We start from the raw sequence: 7,813 nt of genomic DNA on the forward strand, positions 1-7,813 counted from the left end.
TAATAATAAAAAGAAAAAGCACATATAAGAAAAACACAAAAATTCCCTCTTTCTTAATTTTACATCTTAAATTCACATATTTTCCTGACTTCCTCACGTCCCCCGTTCTTGTATCCCTTTTAAAAGTTGGTTCAGCAAATTCATAGCCCATTAATTTATCTGTTGTTGGTTTAATCTTAGATTTTACCTTGTTGCTAGAACCCCAGCATTTCATTTCAATGTCATCAACATTCAGAAATTTTACAATATTTCTGCAAATAGATTTTAAATTTCCCCCAATCTTCTTCCACTGAGTCTTCTCCCTGGTCTCGGATTCTGCCAGTCATTTCCGCCATCTCCATATAGTCTGAATGGGTTGATTAACTAGTCCTGAGTTGATTAACTAGTACTGGGCAATGGCCAATTTTAACTGTCGAAATAAAATTAAGGGCACACTTTTGTTTGTGTTAGGGTATTTTGGTTCTAGTGTGCATGCGAAGGAAACCGAAGAGCAACATACAAAAACTAGCTTTTTCTTCTTCACGAAATGATTGCTCACTCTTGTTTAGAAAGCAGTAAATTTCCTTTAGCATCTCAAAATGGCACCTACTGTATACCTGAACCTTGGATAATGTGCATGTTATCTAAATGAAATGGATTTGCTTGCAGATGATAAAAGGAATGGAAGATCTTTTATCATCTGTAGTCAGACCAACATTTTAATTTTATTTCAACATGTTTGGGAAGTTGGATTGTGTAGCAAACCGTTCAAAGATGAGGAAGTCCTCAAGAAAAAGATACTAATCGCAGTACATTTTGACTTATTGACAGCACTCGAGGGGACCAAATTACAGGAACAATCTAGGTCACTATAAATCTTCATCCTGAATCAAAGATCGTTTGAAAGATGTTGATTATTCCCAGTTTTCCTATAGGAAATTCGCAGTGTGACAGAACTGGATGAAACTGATTTTAATTTACACTTTTTCCGGGCGCCTCATCCAACTGGCAGCTGAGTCATTCATACAACAATGCTTCTATGGCGACACAGAATCATAGACTATAAATATGAATTGCTTTTGTCCATGTCAAAGGGTCATCTTACCTGAAAATGAAATTGTGCTGTTGAGAGAGGAATATCAAATTGGCCAATCACATTCCTATTGTCTACTTTTACGTTCCACCAGTTTAAATGGGAAATGGTTGCAGAGATGCTGAAATTTCCCCGTTAAAACCAACGAGACGTGCGTTTTTTAATTATTTAAATATTTTTATTAGGAATTTCAGCAAAAATTTTTATTAAAAAACATATCATCCTTCATCCCCCCCCATTTCCCCCCTCCCCCGCCCCGACTTCCCTCAGCTCCTCTCTCTGGTTTATCAACAAACTTTATTCTCTACATGTTACAAAGTTGTATAGATCCTTAATTTTTCTGAATGGCTATTATCAATAAAAAGTTTGTGAGTGTTTATTCAAAACCTGCCAAGGAGTCTAGTTCGTTTTGTTCTTTCTTTAGGTACTTTGCAAAGGGTTCTCATTCTTCCTTAAAGTCACAGTTGTCCTTATCAGGTGGTTTATATGTCAGTTTCGCCAATTCCGCATAGTCCATCAGTTTCTCTTGCCACAGTTCTTTGGTTGTGATTTCTTCATTCTTCCATCCCTGTGCTGTTAAGATTCTTGCCGCCGTTGTCGCATACATGAAAAAGTTTTCCAATTTCATTGGCAGGTCTTTTCCTACAATCCCTAACAGAAAGGCTTCGGGGTTTTTTTACAAATGTAAATTGGAACATTTTCTTCAATTCATTATATATCATTTCCCAGAATTTTTAAATTTTACAACAATCCCACCATATATGATAAAAGGTCCCTTCTTTTTCCTTACATTTCCAACATATATTTGAAGCAGTTGTGTACATTCTTCCTATTTGCACTGGCGTTATATACCATCTGTACATCATTTTTATATAATGTTTTTTCAACAGAGATCAATCTGTACATTTTAAGTCATTTTCCACAATATTTCCCAGTCTTCAAACAGCATTTTTTTATTATTAAAGGCAAGATTTAGTTTGTTCTTTGCATAGATGGTCTGTTTCACAAGGCCTTCCAGCATCAACCTATCTGTTCATTCTGTTAATGCTCAGGAATAGGATAGTACCATACTTTCAGGGCAAGCATGATGTCACTGGGATCCAGATAATAATTTATAGTGGGACGACGTCAAAAATTAAATGAACATACAATGCAGCTTGTTAAAACTATGAGCCAGGATCCAGCCAAAGAGAACCACTACTGACTTCTATGGGAGAGAAATAAGTTCATTCTTAAGATTACCTAGATTGTAATCTGGTTTTTTGTGTGTGTTCATTTGTTTGGCCTTAATTTGCATCTTAAATTTTGATTTCCATCAGATTAATTTTACTTCTTTTCTGATCTTCTTCCTGGTGTTTTTATGGTGTTTTTTGTCTGGAAGCAACAGAACGTGATATTAGTAATTTGACTTACCATATGGTTACTCTATGCCCTCGTTCATTTTCTCCTACACAAATCGAGTGTGCGTGGATGTTTACTTTGGAGAGCCACTTAAAGGCTGTCTTTCCAAGACGTCTATGCTTAAGAGAGTGTCGGTGAGAAGGCTGACAGAAAAGAAGGACAAGCCTCTCTCAGTATCATATCAGAACATGCCGGAATGATGACCATGTGGTTTGGAGCTGATACGTTTCGTTTCCAAGTGACAGAGAGCAGAGCTATCAGTGTGTAGGGGTAATGTCTATTGATCATCATGCACAAATATGATGCAGTTGCATCGCTGCAAAAAAATTATTGGGATAGAGAAGGAGCTTGGCTGCAATCCGAGGTCATTTGAAGTGCAAGGGATTTGGGCCGCCATTTTAATTATAAACAAGATGCTACCGAAAAGCAGTGAGTGATATCTAACTAACACATCCTGTTGGCGCAAGGATTTCCATTTCTGCAGTTGGACTTTCCCCTTCCTCCTTCCTCCTTGTGTGCCTCCTCAGATCTGCTCTGGAGAGTTGGGGGACCCCCTAAAATAGATTTAGGAGGTGCAGAGGAAGGGGGGAGTGGAAATCCTCGCACTGACGGGACCATGGCTTAGGGCTGCTTCTAGGCCATCAGTATTTTGGGGTTGGATTCGATCTCGTGCCACCAATTTCACTTGCACCATACCCAATGTCATTCATCCTCCCTGCAAACAAATCCAAATTAATTTCCTTAAAAGCCAATGCTGTCTAATCTCCCTACAAACAAATCAAGACGAATGTTCAGTAAGCAGGTCTTCTGGAAGCACCAGTCTCACAGCAGTAGTCCATTTATTTGCAAATTCATCACATTTTCACACAGGTCCTTCAAAGGTTGCTTTTCAATATTCTTTTCAGCCTCACCTTCAGGGCACACATTTGTTTGTTTGCTTGCTTGTTTCAAAAAACTCAGTTAGGTTTAGAACTATAAACCCCTGAGATATTGCACAGCTACCGTTTGTGATTTCTGTTTCACAGCCGTTATGATTAATTGTGTTGGTAGCACAATCTTCAGAAAGTGCAAATCCCGGTTTTGAAAAATGAAATGGGAAAACGGTCGGGTGAGCCAGCTGCACTGCAGAAGACAAGCTCACGGGCAATGAATCACACTCAAGAGTTTCTCAACCTGATGATGAAAAAACCCATCACACTTCAAGTGCTTAGATTCTTAGCTGAACTATTTAAACCTGGACGTACTTGTACCAGGCATTATAGCTTTCGGTGTATGTCATTTTCCTTTGGCTCTACACAGCGTTAACAAAGATCAGACCAACCCCCCGCAACTGAAAGCATGCAGGTCCCATGAGAAAAACCTGAGGCTGCCTACAAGTAAAACAAGCATACCGTGGTACCTCGGGTTAAGTACTTAATTCGTTCCGGAGGTCCGTTCTTAACCTGAAACTGTTCTTAACCTGAAGCACCACTTTAGCTAATGGGGCCTCCTGCTGCTGCTGTGCTTCCGGAGAGCCCGATTTCTGTTCTCATCCTGGAGCAAAGTTCTTAACCTGAAGCACTATTTCTGGCTTAGCGGAGTCTGTAACCTGAAGCATATGTAACCTGAAGCGTATGTAACCCAAGGTACCACTGTATATCCTTTCTCTCAAGTTTACAGTCACCCACTTCTGTCTTTTCATATAGTGCTGCTCTTTCTATCACAGCTGACAGAGCCAGCCTAGTAAGACCCTCCATCTGCAGTAATTATTATTATTATTATTATTATTATTATTATTATTATTATTATTATTATTATTACTACTATTATTAATAATATTAATTTATACTCCGCCCATCTGGCTGGCCTTCCCCAGCCACTCTAGGCAGCTTCCAACAAAATATAAAAATGCAGTAACGCATCAAACATTAAAAGCTTCCCAAAGCAGGGGTGCCTTCAGATGTCTTCTATAAGTCTGGTAGTTGTTGTTCTCTTTGACATCTGGTACACATTTAAAGCAGTATTGTTCCACTTTAAACAATCATGGCTGCCCCCAGAGCATCCTGGGAGCTGTAGTTGGTGGTTAGGAAAGCGCCTATTCCCTTCACAGAGCTATAATTATCAGAGCTCCATGGGGAGAGGGGCTGATTGTTAAGCCACCATCTCCCCTACTATTTCAGAGCTCTGAAGACCAGCAGGAAAGCGGAAGGACTAAGGAAATTTAACAAGCGGGGTGTTCGTGCAGTCCCACAAACTGTTTTGTGCTGCTTCCTTGGGGACCCTGGTGGGTTGGGAACATATTGAGCCCATCGATAAGGCAGAGACATGCAGTGCTTGTGGGGCTGCCATGTTGGCTCCTGTTTATGGATCTTGCCCAACTACATCAGCCAGACATGATGTACATGCTGCATCAAAATGTCCACACTGGCGCTGAAAACAAAGGGTACAGGAAGTGAGAGGAGAGCAGAAGTCTGCACTGGGCCCAATCACCTGATATATATAATTTAAAGGGGGGGAAGTCCGGGGGGGGGAGAGAACAAAGTTGTGTATAAGCAATAGGGCGGAAAGCAATATACAAAAATGCAATGTAATATACTTCCATACATTCTTATATAAATTGACATAGTGTTATTATCCTAATACATATGTAGATGTTAATAGCCTGCCACATTCTGTATAAACTCATTCCAAATGTGGTTAGGTTTATCATTTAGGTCTACATCTGTAAATGTCTAAGTTGCAAGTGGTGTCATATTGCCAGTCTATTGATTAAAGGGTATCACATCTTTATTCTTCCAGTTCATCAGTATTTGTCTCTTGGTCACCATTAGGGGGTGTAGAATCCATTTTTGTTGTCCCATTGTTAATTTCCATACAACAGGTAAGTTGTTCAAAAGAATATTCTTCGCTGAAAGATCTAACTTTTGGATTATTAATATTGTTGGTTGGTAAAATCAAAGACCTATCAGGAGATAATCTGTGAGGGCCCCACAAGATTTTTATTACCTAGGGACCTCCCCAGGTTTTAATCTGGAACTGTGCCCAACCAAGGCTGAACTTCGGGTTGTCAAATGTCAACAGTGTCCTGTGCGACCCTAAAATTCGGCACGCCTCCCTCTTGTTCTTCCACATTGTATTGGCACCCTCTGCAGTGTGGTGCCCAGTGTGAGTGCCCTGGTCGTGCCATCCTAAAACTGCCCTGGCCCAATCTTGGGATGTGGTTTTGCCCAGATGGACCACAAAGAAACACTTCCCATAAAACTATAGGACTATCTAAATCAGGCCTTCCTCCTCCATCTGGCAAGATGACTGGGAAACACTTCCCCTGCAATAGAAGGTCACAGCATACCTGCAAATTCTGGGTTTCCCCCTGGCACCGCTGGGCTGCTGCCGCTGCTGCTTGGCCGGAGTGTTAGCTGCTCTCCCAAACCATGGCCCTGGGAAAGAAGAAGGACATTGTATTTTCCAGGCATAAGCATCCACTCTAGGGGACAGGGGTCCGTGGGCCGTCTCCATTAATGTTCTTGTGGGGCACAGTCCCCTCTATATTTTCTCTCCCCCCCCTTTGTCTTCCCATCTCCCTTCCTTCCTCAGTCTCCTGCCTCCCCCCAGTCACATCCCTCCTTCTCCTGTGTGGCACAGAGCATCCCAGAAGCAGAACAGGGGAAGGCGATCCAGAGGAGGCAGGGCATTCCTGCGGTGAGGACATAGGGCCCCGGGGGGGCCAGCCTGAGCGCTGGTGAGGGGGCCTGGCCACCTGACCCAGGGAAGAAGGGAGGCAGGACAAGCACCCCTGCCATGCTGCCCATGCCCATGTCACCACTGCCTGTCGACGCTTGCTGTTCCGGCCTGGGCAGGCCATTGGCCTGGGTCTTCCTGTTATATACCTGCTGGGATTGACAAGGCATATGACCCTCACCTGAACCTCACCCGACAAATAGGAGCGTACGGATCTTGTCCGGAGATGTTGCCTCCGATGCCGCTTGCGCCGCTCGGCTGTTGGCTTTTGCCCCAGCTGCATGGCAGCTAACTGTCAGATTCTAGAGCTCCCTATTGGTGGCTGTTAGGTAATTCCAAAAATACAGAATCCATTAACAGAACACAGTGTTCATTCGTAAAGCAGTAACATAAATCTCCATTGCTACATATTGGGTGTGTATTTCAGCGGTTGAACGTACAGGTTTATGGCCATGCTGTAGTGTAGTGCTTATGCGACTGTGAATAAAAGGTGGCTGGGCTAATTGTCCCGGGGTTTGGTGGGGGGGGGAGGTGACAAAACTGATTTCCAATAAGTGCCACCCCCTTTATTGGGTCTTGGGTTTGCAATTTTGGGAGAGGGGAGATTGCGGCACTGGGGAGATGGCAGGCTGGCGAGGCCCCCTAGATTTAGAGGCCCTAGGATTCAGCCAACTTAGCCTATACATAAATCTGGCACTGGCTATATCCTATACAGGAGCAGGGCCGTCTTAACCGTTGGCACTAGGGGTGCACGGCACCAGGGCACCGGGCTCTCAGGGGCGCCAGGCCGAGAGTCCGGGGCCGAGCGTTGGAGTCCGGGGAAGAGCCGCCGACAGCCGAGCGGAGCAGAGTCCGTTGGAGCGCCGTAGGCTCTTCTGCTGCAGGCGGCTCTTCCCCAGACTCCAACACTTGCCCCCGAACTCACACCGAGCCACAGCAGGAGAAGAGCCCGCGGCACTCCAACAATCTCAGCTCCGCTCGGCTGTTGGCTCTTGCTCCAGCTGCATGGCAGCTAACTGTTTCGGCGCCGTGTAACGTTGTGGTGGGATATGCTGCGCGCCAACAGTACCGAAGGCAGCAACAAAACCCAAGAGATAGTGCAGGGCTGAAGGTCAGGATGACCAATGGAGAGCCAGGCTAAGGACCTCTAAAGCCAGGCTAAGAACCTCTGACACCATTTTAGAGAGCAAACTAGAAGCTAAAAGCCTGAAGTCATTTTCTGAGAGCAAAGCCTCTCTCCAGTTTGCAACTGTTTGCAAAGAGCAAGTGTGGTTAGGATATTTTGCAGAGGCAGCAAGCATGCAAGCTTGTGGGTGCAGCTAGCTTGCCCCTGCAGGAAGTTTGCCAGTTGAGGTTAAGCCATTTCTAAGAAACGACCCCTGACAAGCAGGATGTAGCTAACCGCCAGGGTCCAGATATAACTCTTAGGTGTGAAGTTGCTAAACCACAAGTACTTCCTGGAACTAATAAGGAGGTTAAATAGATTATAAGCCAGTAGCGCCACCTAGTGGAATAGGCAACTTGGAACCGAAAGGACACACCAATTTATTAATTGGTTGAGCTTTAATGAATATGCATCAATGACCATAGGAAATTGTCAATCATTGGCTAAAGGGATGCCAA

The 7,813-nt window shown here is 43.7% G+C and overlaps 1 long non-coding RNA gene across 3 annotated transcripts; it reads right to left on the bottom strand.

The window, feature by feature from the left end:
- Window positions 1-618: 618 nt before the first annotated feature.
- Window positions 619-7,044, bottom strand: LOC309535184. Of its 3 annotated transcripts, XR_014221074.1 has the most exons (4): window positions 6,383-7,044; window positions 5,802-5,889; window positions 2,486-2,616; window positions 619-1,084 (listed from the first exon to the last, which is right to left on the bottom strand). It is a non-coding gene; the product is annotated as an uncharacterized lncRNA (long non-coding RNA). The 3 variants fall into 3 exon arrangements; XR_014221075.1 differs by lacking the exon at window positions 619-1,084 and having other exon boundaries at window positions 1,344-2,616; XR_014221076.1 differs by lacking the exons at window positions 619-1,084; window positions 2,486-2,616 and adding an exon at window positions 4,438-4,882.
- Between the last annotated feature and the right edge of the window lie 769 nt (window positions 7,045-7,813).

Source organism: Podarcis vaucheri, assembly GCF_965113315.1.
Source record: "Podarcis vaucheri genome assembly, chromosome: 6".
Lineage (NCBI taxonomy): Eukaryota > Metazoa > Chordata > Lepidosauria > Squamata > Lacertidae > Podarcis > Podarcis vaucheri.